This window comes from Micropterus dolomieu, linkage group LG01 (genome assembly GCF_021292245.1).
Source record: "Micropterus dolomieu isolate WLL.071019.BEF.003 ecotype Adirondacks linkage group LG01, ASM2129224v1, whole genome shotgun sequence".
Lineage (NCBI taxonomy): Eukaryota > Metazoa > Chordata > Actinopteri > Centrarchiformes > Centrarchidae > Micropterus > Micropterus dolomieu.
Window position 1 is genome coordinate 331180 of NC_060150.1, and position 18310 is coordinate 349489.

The window sequence follows — 18310 nt, forward strand, 5'->3', positions numbered from 1 at the left end:
AACAGAAAAGGCCAGGATGCACTTATCACACTAGGTCAAGCCTAGCTTTATCTCTTATCCTGGATTTCTAAATTCTACTTTTGTGAAACAGCCCTCTGGTCTGTCACTGTGTTTTTGGTTTCTGTCTTGTTGTGGGGTTTGCCTGAGTTGTTGTGTTATCTAGTCTGGGTTTCTATTATTCTGCGTTATTAGTTGGGTCCATGTTTGATTTGCCTTGTGTTCAGACTCCGTGTTTGCTGTTCTGTTTAGTTCAGGCTTGTTTTATAGTTTGCAGTCTTTGGTTTGCACCTCTATCTGTTGTTATTGTGTATCTGGTTATGATCTGTCTGCTTGTGTTTATTATTATTTTGGTATTTTCCATATTTCTGATCCAGAACCTTTTTAATTGACCTTACTAAACTAAGTTACCATAGCAACCACTCTCCGTTAAAGAGATCTCTTCTTTGTGGAAACCAAAGTAACTACAAACCGACATGTCCTCCCCCTCCAGCTCTTTTCTCTTTATCAAAGCTTAGTTACAGATGTGATTAATGATGAACTGTTTCATCTGAACCTCAGTCTGCTTGTTGCCAATGAATAAAGACCCGTAGACCTAACACAGAAACAGGATGTTATGTGGACACAACTCTTGATGACGCTACATCCCTGGGCTTTCTGTCCACAACCTCTAGTTGCTAGAGTCGCTCGTTGGTGAGAACGCCCATAGTCAGCTGTTAGGGGCAGGGAGAGAGAGAGTGAATGACTGATGTGTGAGGAAGATCTTCCTGGATGAACCTACGCTGAGCTTCATGAGTGTCTGAACACGAAACTCCCACAGAACTACAGATTATTGTCTGATTTGTAGTCTAACATGTGTTTGAACTCAAAGTGTCAGACTGCAGTGAAATCAGAAAATGTTCACTGAACAGGATTGTGTCAGGTTTTAGTTGAAGTGAACAGCAGCTTTAGAGCCCAAATGTAGGATACGGGGTAGCTGACTTCACTTGCAAAGGTTTCATCAAAAACTTCAACAGGACACAAGCTTACAGGCAGTAGAGACCAAAGTCCAAACGATAGATCTGGCAGCACAGTAAAAGGCAACACAGAGACAGGTAGAACACCCTATACACAACGACCGGACGCAGACTCAAGAAAGAAGCAAACATTTATACACGAGGTAACGAGCAGGGCGGGGCCACAACAGGTGACAATCAAGACAATGAGACAGACATGCAGGCGGGCAGAGAGAATGACAGAAGCAAGGCAAGAATGAAACCCCATCAATTATAAAACAGAGATCACCACAGGAAAAGAGGACACTGAACAGATGGACCATGAAAGTAAAATGGATCACCAGACTCCAGAACAGATCGCCGGTGTAGAGGAGCTCTCCCGGGGTCTTTGTAGAAGGTGAACTAAGAGGAAACAGAAATGATTCCTTTCCCCTCATCATCCTGTGTCTCCTCCACAGATCCAGACAGACACAGCGGGGGCCACAGTCCCTGAGTGCAAACAGCAGCACACAGAGCAGGAATCTACAGCGGGGGGCCTCTTGGAGCCAGTTCTTCCCTTGCGACGGTGTCAGTTCAATGAAGTCCGTTTGCAGGTGCTCAAATGGTTTGAGCACCTGCAATGTTGAATTGATATTTTGATTTGTGCTTGATTAAACTGTTAAAAAGGGTACAGAAAAGGGTTCAGTTTGGCTCAAGACTATGGTGTGCTTGTCTTTAGGGGTTTCAGAGTTTGATCTTTGCCCATTGAAATAAACATTTGGGACCATTGGTTGCATAGACGCTTGTTAGAGTGGCCTACAGGAGAGAATGAGAATCTGTTGTTGTGTGCTAAATTTGAGAGAAAGTGTTAATAGTTTTTAAAGTTGTGTAAATTATTATTGTTTTCAATGTTTGCTTTTGTAATAATTTTCTGTAGGGTATGAATGTGTTTTCAAGAAGAAGGGTTTAAAACAGATCTGGAGAGGAAGCGGTTAAACAGAGGCCAAGGATCACAGGCTGTAGGCGAGGACGAGCCTCGTGAGCGTGCAGCCGCTAGGGAGGGGCAGTCGACGCACAGTCTTGTTTCTGGGGCAGGCGCAGTTACAAGAGGGAGAAAGAGAAAAAAGAGTTTTGCTGCTCAACACTTGGTTAAAGGAGAGATTGGCCACATCTTGGTATGGTAAGTTGTGTAGTGGGTTGTCTGGTCTCTAACTAAAGTCATCTCTGTAAATTCAAATCTAGCTTAACCAACCTAACAAAAAACCTGAATATTCAGAGATTGTTTGCTATTTAGGTTTGAATAGCTTACATACAAACCCTCAGGGCTGAAGCGTTGTCAGTTACAGGAAGTGTAGCTGGAGACTTTTAGGTTGAAAATACTGTAAGGTCGTATTTTGATTGTTAAGGATACCTAAGTCGGCTTGAAAGTAGTATTTGGATTTTAAAAGGAGGCCTGTGGGCCCTGTACATGGGGCGTGGTACATCCAAATTTATAGGACATAGTTTGTGTAATAAATGTAAAAAACTGGCAGCTCATCATTCCTCCTGCTCCCATTCAACAAAAAAAGGGGGTCTGGCATCTATCTCTAATATCTCGCTAAACATTTCCCTGCGCTGATTAAATGTTGATGAAATGTAGGCTAACACTAGTCTGTAGCTAGCTAGCTTAGCTACAGTTAGCTACAGAGCTAACACCACTCACAGACTAAAGGCCGCCCACCTTTCTGGGTCAAACACTGGCTCACAGACTGACATCCTGTCCTTTGTCTTTCCTCTCTCTCAGAGTTTGTGATCACTGGATTTCTGGCTCATCTGCAGACTGCAAATAAACCGGCACTGATGAGAGCGCTGAGGCAGGACCAAACCATTTCACGCAGACACAGGGGGGTGGTCGCTCACTGCGGAGGTTTACTGTCAGGTCAACAGGATGTTTAACTTTTACTGCCAAAAACAGGTAAAAACAAAGACATCATTCATTTCATTGTGATATTTGAAATGTATATAATATTATTTTATATTAGTATTTATACCTATTTTTTGGGGCCCCTCTCAGTTAGGGGCCCTTGGAATGTTCCTAACATTTCCCCCTATACGGCGGCCCCTGCTCACAGAGACACAACAAATCCACAGGAAGTCCTTGGCTCCCAGAGCTCTTTATGAATCCTTACTGTGGTGGAAACACTGCAGACTGCAGACAGGGTCGGTCCACGTGTCCTGGAGAACTGTGGCGCCCCCTGCTGGTGGAAAGATAAACTGCAGGTGTTCTCTATCTGTGGGCACTGTTCACACTGCATATGTGGCAGTATACTCAGACTCACGGTGAGATGCTTTTCACTGTCTGACTCTTTGTCCTCCTGGAATCCAAACAGGGAACTGTTGCGTCCTGTTTTTAAACTAAAACCTGAGTTTAAACTCTTCCTGAGTCAGAACTTCGGCGCCCAGCTCCTTCCTCCTCAGTGACTGCAGAGCGGCCGCTGCAGGAACATCCCGACTTTACAGCTTTACTCCACGCCGCACATGTTGTTGCAGACAGACTCACCTGTACAGGTGACTGCAGCTGTGACTGGAGGAGGACTGACCTGAGATCAGAGACCAACAACGAGTCATTAATGAAAAGAAAACCTATAAAGCAGATGGACAGATCTGATTGAGCTGAATCCCGTGTACCCTGGAAGTCTTAAAGATGGAAACCAGCTGTAGTTTCTCATCATATACCCTGTTTACCTACAGGACTGGAGATTTTACTGAAGCAGGCAGAAAGCTGCAGAAACTGGATTAAGATTTAAACAGAGAAAGAACTGATTCAATGCTAATGAGACCAAAACAGTCAACGAGCCAACAACCATTTACTGGACGCAGATTAAATGTTGAAACAAGAAGCAAACAGATGAAGCAGACAGCTCTTTACTCTGAGGGAATAACTGAGCAGCAGTTACAGACTTCCTGCTGCTTTCCAGGTTCAAATAAAGTGAAGCATTAGAACTCAGTCTGTCCCTTTGCTGACCTTTAATCTGTCTCTACTCACGACCCCCCGAGGCTGATGGGAGTCTGATTCTTTAGACAAAACCGATCCAACCTTTCTACGTGGTTCTCTCCATCAGATCTCTGCGAACTCAACCTGGAAGCAAACACAGCGCACCACTTCCTCCAAGTGTCTGAGAGAGGAGCACCCAGATCCTGGTCACACGGAGAGGTCTGACTGCTTCTATGACAGAGGAGACGACCAGGGCTCCAGGTTTGGAGGGGCGGATGGCTCCTGGGTCTGAGCTGACAAAGTTAAACTCCTCAGCATTAAAGTCACAATGGACAGAACTGCTGCTGGAGCAGTGCATTCTGGGACAGAGGGTGGCGATGTTACCTGAGGGAAAACAGGGAGCCTTTTTAACTTCACTAACAGACATTACAGAAACCACTTACTGATATGGGTCACTGATCAAACCTACAGGTGCTGGTCTGGTCTCTGAGGCTGCATTCAGACTGCAGGCCTTATTGCTAAATTCACATTATTGTTTAAATGTGGACCATATCAGACCGTGGCCTGAAACACAGAGAGCCACAGAGCTTAGCTCCGGTTAGCTCCTACTTGCTAACCCTCCCACTGTTCACGGGAGACTCCTGTATTTCACTGTCCTCTCAGGTTCACCCACTTACTCTCCAGTAAAACTTTAACTGGCCTCCGATCAGATAAACACACAGATAAAGACACTTTTTTTCTCCTGCTGGGCTTATTTTTACGCTAAAGTCTTACATTCACTGTAAACCCCAACGAGTTCAGAATACTCAAAATATTTGTGGAAACTGATTACCTCAAAATATTTAAGTAGCGGTTATCATAATAATATTTTTGAGTACACTTAAATACAATACTTTAATTTCTGCATACTAAATTACACTGATTTACTGATGCTTATTAAAATTACATTCCGCTGACTAATTCTTTACTCAGTAATTTTGTGCAACTTATACTCTGAGGTAAATCTACTCAAAAGAATGAATTGTGCTAGATTCAAATACTAACAGAAACTCACTCAACAAAATGACTTCTAGTCAACTTAAAATTTACAAAATGCCCATTTTCAGATGGTAGTCCTAATAAATATGAACACAACTCCATTATTACAATTCAAGTTCTCTTTATTAAACAGTCAGTTTCAAACATTTCTACATTTCACAGAAACAAAACATGTTACAGTGAAACTTGTTTTCATCAGACGGGAAAAGAATTCTCTTTCTGGTAAAGCACATCTTGCATAAAGCTGAATAGACTAAGTAATTGACTGCTTGATCACATAATAAACTGCAGCACTTTTACTTAAATAATATAAAAGGGAGCTTGAAGTGCGGAGAAAGAAAAAAATTACCAATAAATTCAAAGAAATAAATGAAAGAAATTCAACTTTTGGGGACTCAAAAGCAAATAAAGATAGCTAATAACAGTTTAAAATAAGAAGTCCCACACACTGAAAATTGTTAAGTGAGGTAGACGAGGCAAATGAACAATATAAAAAAGCTTTGTTTTGAATATCCCTCGCTGTAAGCTTGCAGTAAACATACTGAGCGTACAGACGGACAGTTCAGAAGTGCTTTCAGGAGTCTGTAACAGACAAATCCATCCACAGCTGAAATCTTTGCTGAAATCATACAGCTGTTGTTATTGACACGTATAGCCTAAAGCGCCACTTACACTTGTGTTTCATTCAGTAGATAGCTAGGAATAAATGTACCATTTTGTGCAGGTTAGGGTCATGCTGCCGCCCTTATGTTTAAAGCTGAGCTGCGGGTCAGGATGGGAAAAACGGAGAAGTGTTGTACTTCAGGGACAAATATGTGGCTCCACACATCCAAGAGAGAGGTGAAGCCAGCCAGACCGAGTGAGATCAGCTTCAGAAAGACGACAGACACCCAACTGCAGCCGGCCAGAGCAAAGCGTAGAAACAATGTCAAAGGTAGACAAGATCAGGCCATGTACATATAACAAGGTAGCAGCAGCAATAAATGATAGATTTACAACTTTTTATTAAGTCATCACTATCACATCATTCATATAAAAATAGAAGCCAAGGTCCTATTAATAAGATATGTAAGCAGCTGTGGTTGCAATTTGTATTAAAAGAAGTTATCTAACATATATTTTATTGTGTATTTAGAGCTGACAGATGAAGACATAGCAAATCTGAAAGTCTTGGCGCCTAACGCAGCTGTGCTCACTAGCATGGACTTCAGTAACACTAATTCTGCATCCCAATCTGACACAGAGACCGGAGACCTGCCAGAGCAGCCGGTAGCTCTGTATGATGCCACTCTGAGAGGCCTCTGCCCAAATAAAACACCAGAGAGAAGTGAAGATACCTTTGCAAAACTGGGGAGAGAGTTAACTAACGAGTAGTGTGTGAACCTTGAGCTTCCGACTAGAAACCAGTCCCACTCTCAGGCCTGGCACACACACACAGAACTGGCAGGATAACGAGCGCAACCCTACATCGCGTATGCACTGTAGAAACCGAAAAGGCAAACAGGTCATGCACCACAGCAATTGTCCCGTGTCCCAGCAGTACTTTGGGGAATAGATGTGGAGGACACAGCCAGGAGACAGTACACAGAAAAAATGAAAACACAACATCACAGCTTTGACGTGGAACTCTGCGGTCTTGTTGTGAGGCCTGACAAACCACATCTTGGGGCGTTGCCGGATGGAACGGCACACTGTACCTGCTGGGGGAAAGCAGCTGCAGAGATTAAGTGTCCGTACAAATACGGTGACGGTCTGACGGGGAGTGGCGAGGACACACAGTTCTGCTTAGACAAAGCGCTACACCATTGTCAAGTTCAACTTCACATGTTTATATCAACATCCAGTACAGTGACTTCGTAGTGTGCACAAAGCAAGATGTCACTATCAATGGCATCACCAGAGATGAAGAAATGCTGCAAGCAGTCCTGCCCAAAGCTGAAGGGTTCTTCAAACAACGCGCCGCACGGATACACTGATGCAAGCAGCTACAGTCTGCCCACACTGTGAAAGACCAGACTTTGGGATGATGATTGACTGTGCAAAGTGCAAAAACCATTTCCACTACACATGCGCCAGAGGAAGAAGAATTTGGAAGGTTGTGGAGTGGTACTGTGAACAGTGCACAAATGAGTGAGTCAGAACCAAATGTACATAGAAGCAAATTATTTAATGCACACTAGTACAACTGTCACATGATGCAATAACTTGGTTTAGATCATATCTCGAACACAGGCAGCAGTGTGTTAGAATTAATTCATCTGTCCAAACATGTCAAATCGGACTTCCACAAGGTTCAATTTTAGGCCCTTTACTTTTTAGTTTATATATAAACGATCTACCTGACAGTTGCAAAATGGTTAAATGCCAAATGTATGCAGATGACACAATTATATATGTCTCAGCAAAAACCCCTCAGATTGCAGCTGAGATGCTTTCAAAAGAACTGGTCGGTGTATCACAGTAGCTCCGAAATAATCATCTGACCCTGAACTATGATAAAATAGTCTCTATGTGCTTTTCAATAAAAAGAAAGGTCAATGAAAATTTCAGAATAAAGATAGATGAGAAGGAGATAGATGAGGTACATGAATTTAAATTATTAGGGGTTACTTTAGATTCTCTTCTTAAGTTTGATAGACATGTAAAGAGACTGTGCAGAACTGTCAGGACAAATTTAAACTGCTTCCCATTAATAAGACAATATAAACCCCTTAAGGCAGCATAGCAGTTTATGCATTCTATGATATTTTCTAATTTATCGTATTGCATAACTGTTTGGGGTCAGGCCAACCAAACAATTACACCCATTAGGTCATTATATAAACAGGCACTAAAAGTAATGGACCAGAACCGGAATAAGAACTAGAGGCACAGTAAGTGGAAACTGTATAGCCGCAAAACGTAGAACAACATTTGGTCAGACATCATTTTCAGTAAGAGGCATACATCTGTGGAACGCTTTACCATCCGAAATTAAAACATTGACAGAACTCAAGGTTTTTAATATACATTTAAAGCAATGGTTGAAAGTGAAATAACTCCGTGAACACTGACTGTACAGGATACAATGCAATGCATACAAACATGATGTTGCATATGTTAGCATGCACAGACATATGCACACATTTGTGTTCTTGTAATGTTTGTTGTGTCTATACTCTGTTTGTAGTGATTTCTACATCTACTTCAGTCCATATCTTATTACATGTATGGGATGTATTTATTGTATGTATTTTAATGGTTGTAAATTTTAAAATGAATATCCTGTAATTTCTGTTTTAATTTTATAAGCCTAACCAGGGACAGGGGTTGCAAATTAGTCACGTCTAGAAACCTGTATGCATGGCATCTACTTTGTATTCTTTATAAAGCAATGTTCTATGCATTTGTCCCTGTCAAAAAAAACATCAAATAAATAGTATTTTACATCGAAGCAAATAACAATTGCACAGCAATAATTATCATTATAAAGAAAAAAATATAATATAAAATGTATAGATACAAATTTATTTATTGTTATTTGTTTTATTTCTGTTTTGTGTCTGCCCTTTCTTTTACTTGCCAAGGCTGCTGTCTATATCACTATATCATAGTTTGGTTTTGATAATACCTGTTTTCATTTGGACTATGTTAATGTGTTTGTTTTGTTTTTTATTTACATAATTGTTATTGTTAATATAAATGATTATATTATATTATATATATAAATATATATATATATACACACACACACACACACACACACACACAGTATATATATATATATTTACACAAGTATTTATTTTTACTCTATTACTTAAATTTGCAATGTATAATCATAATTTCCAATATTACTTTTGCTGCTGCAATCATTAGTATTATTGTTTGTTACTGTAAATATTTTCAGGATTATTATTCCTAGTCTATTAATGTCATTTACTCAATTATTCACTGATCCTTCTCTGTTCTGTTGCCGCCACCACCACCTAAAAAAATAATAATTAAAACAAAGTTAACCACTTCATGTTCTCTTCTTGGGACTGTGCATTTACAGAGGTTTGTTAATGCTCCACACACACAATCACCATCTCCTCTGAGAGGTCTACCTGTGTGAGTGGAATAACAGCTGTCAGTAATTTTACCAATTACTCTTTCAATGTGTATTCTCACATTAGACAAATGCCTCGATGTGTCCACTTCCTGAGCAGAGAGCTGCTTCCTACCTTTGGTAAAGTGAGGGATCTTCAGGGTGGCACCGCGTGTGGCAAGTAAAACCACCATCTGCTAGTATCTCATCATTAAAATCCAGACTCGGCTGTAATTTGTTTATGGGAAACACGCCCGCCCTGACCCGCCCCCAGAAAAGTAATGGCTCCTGCAGGTGACATGCCAACTAAACATTTGACAGTGCTGTGGCTTTTATAAGTTGAGTACGTCTGGGCTGTGGAGGTTAAATTTGTGGGTCTGTTTAGAAAAATTTCTGTGCAACGTTTATATTTAGGTTGAAAACATTTTGGCATATTCTTTAATATTGCACATTTGCTTGGCCACTTCATGAGAGGTTTTAAAGTCGCAGACATGGCAGGGAGCAAACTTTTGGAATCTTCGATGTTGCTGAGTCCTAATCTTAGTTTCATTAGGAAACTAATAGATGGTCCTCTAGGTTCATAGAGCCACGCACAACCTCTACACTGCCTTTAAGTTTCTGGTCAGACCTGTGAAAAACAGAACACGCACCCCTTTGCTCTTGATAGAGCTAAAGGAAAATTGTGTGTTTCTGAGTGTTTCCTTTAGTCACTGTACTTGTGTTTCAGCTCATCATGGAATCTGAAATACAGAGTAGATTGTTGTTGCCTTCTAAAAGATGCATTGGAACTTGTTTTAGCTAAGATTTTCTCTATTATTTTATGTATGTTTTCAGACAGCATGTGCTAAACAGAATCATTTTCAACTTTATTCACAACATAGTTATGCTGTATTGAAAAAAAATCCAGAAATCCAACACAGGTAATCCAAAACACCAAGGGCTGGACACTGAAGCCACGACTGACAGGGGGTAACACAAACAATGACCGGGCAAGGGCTGAACAGAAAGACCACACATATATACCAGGGATAATCACTAGGGCGGGAGCAACACAGGTGAAAGACATGAGGCTAACGAGGCACAGAGAGACTGCAGGGAAAACAGAGAGACACCAATAACGCCATGGGGAAACTAATAACCAGGAAGAAACAGAATATAAATAACTGATCCAGAACACAAGCAGACAGATCACAAATATACCAACAAACTACAACCAACAGGGAAAACAGACATTAAACAGAACACCACACAAACATGGACAAAATAATACAGAAGTGCACAGAACAGGAATGACACTAAACATGAACTAAATGAGAAAAGCAGAGGCAAACAGAAGGACACATGAAACAATGGCAAAAACTCAGAAACCCACAGGGAAAAAATACAACTCACAACACTTTCTCAGTTGCCTATAACAGCCTGTACGGGCCAACAGTTTTCTATGTGAAGGACTGGTCAGATTTCCTGAGAAAAGCAACTGTCTTACATAAGCTATGATGTTTATGTACACAACATTACAGCGAATCATGTAAAACAGTGTAATTTTGTGTTTTAGTTGGTTTAAACTAGATAATGTGAGCTTGCCTGCAATGATATATGATAACTTTCATCGTCCACTTGATCAAAACAACAAAATTCAAATAGGCCAGGAGGGAACAAAGATGAAGAGAATAAACTGAGTGATGAATAACGTAAGTAGTGTAGGCAGTGCAGCACAGGCACAACCTGGAGGAACTAGTCTAAATGACTGGATTAGTATAATATTACAACATTAAGTTAAAAGTATGTTGTTAATGTGGTGTCCCAACAATAATGCTGCAATGATGTGTTGAGAGGAAACCCGCTTGACACTGTTCTTGATCATAAACGTTTATTACAGGAGTTCAGCATCAATTACATGCTCTGCAGCAGCTTGGAGAGTGACCCAACCCGATGTCTCTCTGTTCATCAAACATAGCTTATATAGGATATGTTTAGTATCTGTTAGGTACCATCGAGTCATTGAGTCTGCAAAGTAAAAGGTCAAACCCATAGAAGGGTTCAGTACTATTCTGAGGTAACAAAACAAGGGGTTAGAGATCAAATTCTATAGAAGGGTTCAGTCCCTACATAACCACCAATCACTGCTCTCCCCATAGAAGGTCACTGACCCTCTGTCTTGCTGCTACAGTGCTATTTTAAACTGTTATGAGTCAAATGCACAAGTATTGGATACTACACATTCCCCCCTGCGTGACTAATTTTTCCAACACGTGCTTCTTGCAGTATTATTTTTAGCAATATATCAACTTTATGGAGTGTGAGAATGAAAAACCTGTCCGGCAGCCTTCATTCCAAAATGCCCTTCAAGACAATCTAGACAGGAAAATTTTCTCACGGCCCCTCTGCCTTAGGCGCCCACACATGGTACTCTAGTTTAATTAATAAAAGAAATCTTTATCAGTCTATGCAGAGATATGGTTTAGCCAATACATACGGACCTTTCCCTGCCTAGACCCTATATCCCTAAGCATCAAGAAAAAAGAAAAAACCTGATGTCCCCATATATTAACTCCATAACCGAAGTCTTTACACACTTAACACAAAAAGAATATGATAGTTAAGAAAGTATTATTCATTCAAATATGTATTCATATCTATATCAAAGCAGACGGTATTCCACTGCAGCTCCTCAGCAGTGTCGACTTCCAGTGTAGTGTCGATACAATCCAGACATTTCCACACCATCCTTGTCCAGAGTCCATTCATATTGTCCTTGTTTGAGTATCTGAATCCCCATCTGTACATCCCCATATACTCTGGAAGAAAAGAAAACACCAACCAGTATCTGTTGCAAAATAACACGTGAAAATTAAAACCTCAATATATGGAAATACAAAGTAACATTAAAATGGATATCTTTCCGTCATTACTTCATCTGGTTCCACTTCATCACCTCCATCTAAATCAGTCATAGTTAACAAAGGCATCTGAGTGTTCTCCCCAGGCATCAACACTCCAACACCATCTCAATGTCATAGCTTTCGCAAAAGTCATTAGCACAGTGCAGAAGCAAAACATCAAACACAGCGCTACAAAGGCTGCTACCAAAATCTGAACCACCACTGCTCCCACTGGTCCTAACTGATTCTGTAACCAAGCATTTGCTGACCATCCAGCTCCCTCAGATTGACCAAACCCATCCCTTATACTCTTTAATGCATCTATAACACTAGTGATATTATCAGAACTATTGGGGATCAAAGTATAACAACCGTCTCCCGTCAAGTTCATAGCCACACACAAACCTCCTTGTTTGGCTAAAATATAGTCGAGAGCCATGTCATGTGGCTTGTTTGAGTATTTGACAAAAGATTAAACCCTCGTATAGTTTTGTTTGCAAAACCCTGCAAAGTATAAGTAATATTATCAATGTGATCTGCCAAAAAAGTTACACCATACCATGGAAAAAGTCCAAGTTCCCACTTCTCACCTAGACTTATCCTCCAATGGTAGGATTCAAGATTATGAAATTGTGCCATGCTCCTTTTCACCGTATTTCCAGAACCAGGATCAGAATGAGCTATAGCAGGTGTTTCCCCTTTTTGGATTGTAAACACCTCATATGGAAGTTTTAGCGTCGCCATGCAACAACATCCTATCCATCCATAAGGTAAGAATATATAGGCCTTATCACCACAAATCCACCAAAATTCCCTATAGTCACATTGCCAGGCAAAGGCTGATCTCTTACCATCAAAGTCCTTCCCTTCTTACTAGATGGCACAGCAAAAGATACTTCATATGTGTTTTCACTAACCTTATGGTCATGCTTATCCAAAGACATCATATAATCATCATACTCTGATATTCCCATAAGCATCCCTGGCCCATCATACGTCTTATTTGAACAAAAACAGCTACTAGACCTCACGGATCTTACCTTCATTGCTTCAGGACTTGCTGTTAACTTATTGTCCTTCTGATCTAACAAATTCACATTTATTTATTTAGTAATTCATTTATCCAAGAACAATTAAGGTTTAAACAACTGCGACGACCAAGACATCACTATATCTGTTGACGATTGTTGCTGATATGACAGCCATGATAAAGCATAAGATTGACACATAGAGGTTGGACCACCATCTCTAAAATTGAATCCCATGTGCCTGGTGCAGGGACTTTCAACAGACATGGATCATCTAGTTTCTTAAGTGATCTTACAGAATGAGTTAACTGCTGGAACCATAAATTCCTACCTGCCCAGCCATCTGTAATTTTCAAAACAGAAGAATCAAACCCATATGCCTTCCATGTAGCTTCCCTCTTCTGTAACGTTTTCGTAACGTTTTGGTCTGACTCTTTTCCGAACTGGTCTGGGGCTGTTTTGTCTAATTGGAACACGGGCTTCTACTGTAACAGAGGTGCAACCCTTGGTGACCTCTGCGGTTTCACATTCCACTGAAATAGGCCCTGCTGTTTCTGGGACATATTTAAAATCAATGTCCCCAAATCTCCCCATCAATTGCAGAGTCATATCTGGCATCATCAGAAGTGTACACATGATCATCAACATTGTCCACTGAATGGACAATATCTCCTTCTGGGTTTTGGTTCTGGATATCATCATGCATCTCTCCTTCTGCCTTCACCATCAGGGCTATCCAAGCGTGGCACCTCTGCACTAGGCGCTTTAATACAATGTGATAAATGATACCACGTCGGAGACCCTTTAACCTGGACAGCTGTTCCAGTACTACGAACCACTTCAAATGGTCCCTCACGGCGTTCGTTATACCACTTTCTCCTAAATACCTTCACGAACACCTTGTCCCCAGGTTGCACTGTACTCCTTTGTTGGTCATCGAGCTTCTCCTGCACCTCTTCTCTCCTTTGCCTGTCAGAAACATATGTGGATAATTTTTTATGGAAATTGGCCATATATGTGACATACGCTCTCATTTCGTCTTCTAAAAGAGCCAAACTTGGACCCTTGCCGCTTGTTCGTAAACAAGGCGTAGGCATCCGTCTTCCTGTGACCAGTTCATGGGGCGTTATACGTAAATCACGCAGCTCATCTGAGCAACACACCTTTAACGCCAAATGGAGCGCCGCTATCCAGTTTAGACCCGTATGTTGGCAAATCTTGACAATGCGATTTTTCAAAACACCATTCATTTTTTCACAAATCCCTTGCTCCAAGACGTTGTTTAATTCCCAATTTTTGCAAAATCAATTTCACTGTTTTATCCACAAAATCTTTCCCATTATCTGACGATATTCGATTTGGAAGTCCCCACCTGCTTATGACCTCTCTACACAAAAACTTGGCAACCGACTGAGCGTCTTTCCGCTTGGTTGGACAGGCCTCCGGCCATCGTGAAAATCTATCCACAACCACTAGCATGTATCTTTTCCCTTCAACTGGTTTTATCATATCGACAAAGTCAACAACCAACTCACGCATAGGACCCCTTGGGGTGGGAATGTAACCAGGAGGAACAGTCACACCCCTGCAGACATTATTTTTCAGACAGATTGTACACCTGCCTATGACATAGTCAATCTGTTCAAGCAAATGTGGTGCATACATGACATACATTATGTGCATATGCAGAATCAGTATATATTGTCACTCGCTGTCCGTCTGTTAACAAACACGTTTCTGTTAGCCCCACAAGTTCTGCAAGCTGTGCAGACGCAGGCTATGGTATAACTTGGATTTGTTGTTGCTTTTTCACAACAAATCCAGTTCCTTGAGCTTTTACTACTGCATAACCAGCACACAATTTATCTCCCACACGATAACAAGACCCATCAGTCCAATACTCCAGGTCTGCCTCACATAGTGGAAGGGCTTGCAAGTCTGATCTAAGCCTTGAGTATTTCTCTGCCTCTTGAACACAATCATGTGGCTCACCATCCTCTGAAGTTGGCAAATTCTCGGCTGGATTTACCGTATCACACCTTACCAGGGTGACATCTTCCTGCTGTAAGAGCCTATGATAGTCTCTAAGCCTTGGCATAGTCAATGTGTATTTTCCATAGTTCAGCAGATTCCTGAGACTATGATTGGTAAGAATTGTTACTGGGTAACCCCTTGTAACAGATGATGCTTTGTCATACATTAAATAAACTCCCACCATTGCTCTGTAGCACAGTGGTAGCCCTAGTTCTACATCTGAATATGCAGTAGAATAATAGGAAATAGGTTGAGGATTCGACCCTGTAGCTGTCGGCTGACAAAGGACTGCACATGCATATTTACCTCCGGTGGAAGTAGACACATATAACAAGAAATTCTTAGAGTAGTCTGGTAGTCTGAGCGCTGGTTTGATTGTTTCAAATGCCACAAGGCCTTCCTGTGTCCAGGAAAGATTGCTATGAAGTTGAGCGTTCCCAGTATCCTTAACCATAGCTCTCAAAGGTCCCGTTAAACTAGAATAATCCTCAACACATGCTGAAGAATAACCTGTACATCTCATCAGGCTTTGGAGCCTTACGAATAGCCTCCAATTGACAATCAGCAATGCTTCTGTGTCCACACGTTATTGTCTGACCCAAATGAACAACCTTCTCCTGGCAATATTGCAACTTCTTTTGTGAGGCCTTATGCCCCTTTTCTGCCAATATCTGTAGCAATTTAAGAGTCTTTATGACATGTTTCTTTATCTTGTGAACAGACCATAATATCGTCGACATATTGATTCACAGTACTCTGCAATATCTGATCTATCCCTACGAAATCGTCCTTTTATGTACTCACAAGGTTATTTCAACCTTAAAATAAGAGTATTAACTCTCTGAGTAATCACAATCTATTTTCCCTATCTTTTTGACATACCTACATTCACATTCAAGCTAAGGAACATAGGTGTCATTTATACTGGGGATGCTGGGGACACGTCCCCACCACTTTTATTTAAAGCATACTCTGTTAAAAAACGTTCTGAAATATTGCTTGCGGTTAAATACCAAATGAAAATGCCTTTAGAAAAGTTTATTTGCACATAAAGAAAACGAAATGAAATGCAAGTAAAACATAGAAGAAACAAATGTGCACGGTCCCACAAAAGTAACTTAGGCCAAGAAAAACAAACTGCTGATTATGAAATGACCCAAACCGTGCAGCAGCACCAATCAGTAACCTTAACAATTTTTTATAACACAGTTTCCCCATGGCCAAGTTTCCCTTCTCTATTTATTTATTCATATATATATTTTCCTTTAATCCTCGCCTATCATCCTCTGCATAGCCTCACAAATACAGCAGAGACACAGCAGAGGCAGCTCTCCACATACACTACACCCTCTCATATTTCTCACACACATGGTAGCTATCCAGTCAACAAGATTGCATTCCTTCACACTATTTATAAAGCATGCTTCCGCTGCACCTTTTTCCTTTATTATTTTCCTTCCTAAATTTGTGCTACCTCGAGTTTGTAGATATTTAATGAGTGGCTACTTCTGACACAGTTCGTCAACACATGTATCGAGAGGTAACTTACAATAAAATTTTTATTCTACAAGCTTCCAGTTCCTTTGAACGGACACGAAAATTCACCTAGTGCCTTTCCAGGATTTGCGGTTATGAAAGCTCACTTTCCGTTACTCATAGGTTATTCCTTTTTCTTCCTTTTATATCTATCTATCTTTCTTCATTATATTCACACACACTCCTTATTGTGTTGTCCACAACGCAAACAAAATTTAGAACTATCACACATCCAACCGCAAGCATTCACACGGAATTGAACCAGTGTACCCGTTAACGCACACACAGACACACGAATTGACCAGTGGCCACAGTTTATGAGAAAACTCACCATATACGCCAGCGTACTCTCCCTACATGCAGCCTTTTCCTCCTTAAATACCTTAAAGTACAATGACACAAGAACAAATGGCAGTCAAAAGTTGTACTATACACTTCTTGGCTCTGAGATATGCAAATATATGTATATAGCAAAAGGTGTTCCCACGGTCCCTGTAGGATCAACATTAATGTGTGTTGTGTTTAAATCTCTGTTAATCTAGTAGCTCTTACTTTGAAATGTTACAACATTGTGACCAAAACCTACTTCCTAATACAGTGAGGACTGCAATTTCAAGTAAATTTCTCACTACATGAAAGGAGGGAACACATGCTACGCTGTAAAAAACTAAAGAACAAACTGGGAACAGTATTTCTTTCTGGACAACAGCGTCCACAAACTTTTGGCCATATACTGGATCTTCCAACTGAATCCTGTCAGTAGTCCTGAGCTGAGAAAGACAACAAACACACTCACAGTAACATTCTGCTTTTATTGGAACAAGAGCCAGAATTCAAAGCAACACATGACAGAAGGTCCAAGTCAACGGCATTTCCACCATTTAATGATCAGAGCTTCCATCTTTAAAGGACTGGAAGTGGAAGAAGTTTACATGGAAATGAGGAATCTGTTCAATCACTTTGAATCACTTTGTACAAAGTTCATTGATGGATTTATTACAAGAAGCTGAAAGATTTCTGTGATCCTGTACAGACTCAGCTGATCTGTTCTCTACCAGGAGGAGACTCTCCCTCCTGTACAGAACACAGACACACTGAGGAGGAACCAGACCAGGACCAGAACCAGAACCCAAATCCAGGATAAAGAGGTTCAGTGACTGTGGTGTAGAAGGTGTGGAGGTGGATCAGTGTGTCAGAGGAGACTCTGTAGAAGGACAGAGAGCCAGCAGGACAGTTCACATACACTGCTACTCTACCAGAGGGGGGGGGGGGGGGGGGGGGAGGAGGAGGAGGAGGATGAGAGCTTTGTTTCTCTCTTATTGTGCCAGACAGAGTAACGACCAACATCAGAGCAGCTCAGACTCCAGGACTGATCATTCCTTCCAAACCTGCAGTCTTCTCTGCCTCCTCTCCTTCTGATTCCTCTGTAACTCACTGATATATAAACTCTTCCTCTCCACTCCACCTCCCAGTAACAGCGACCAGTCAGACCATCTCTACACAGCAGCTGTGGCCACCAGTCAAACCTGTCTGGATGATCAGGATATGACTGAACCTGTCTCATAAGTGTCACCTTCCTGTTGTTGTCAGACAGTTTGATCCTTCTGTTTACTGTGTTTGTGTCGATTGTGAGTTGACAGGAATCTGATGGAGAGAATCCAGCTGCAGTTATTGATCTATCATCTGTTCATTGATTGGCACTTTGAATGAGTGATGTCACAGTCTGAAGATGGTTGAATGTTTTCATGAATCAAATGAAAAACACACTTACACTTCCTCAG

At 41.0% G+C, this 18310-nt stretch overlaps 2 protein-coding genes across 2 annotated transcripts in view; one reads left to right on the forward strand and one right to left on the reverse strand.

The window, feature by feature from the left end:
- LOC123971238 (NLR family CARD domain-containing protein 3-like) overlaps positions 1-18310 on the forward strand; it is a 427855-nt gene that overhangs the window by 283279 nt on the left and 126266 nt on the right. The gene's annotated exons all lie outside the window — the stretch shown is intronic.
- Positions 1-18310, reverse strand: part of LOC123971220 (NACHT, LRR and PYD domains-containing protein 12-like) — a 524333-nt gene that overhangs the window by 146246 nt on the left and 359777 nt on the right. The window lies entirely within an intron of this gene.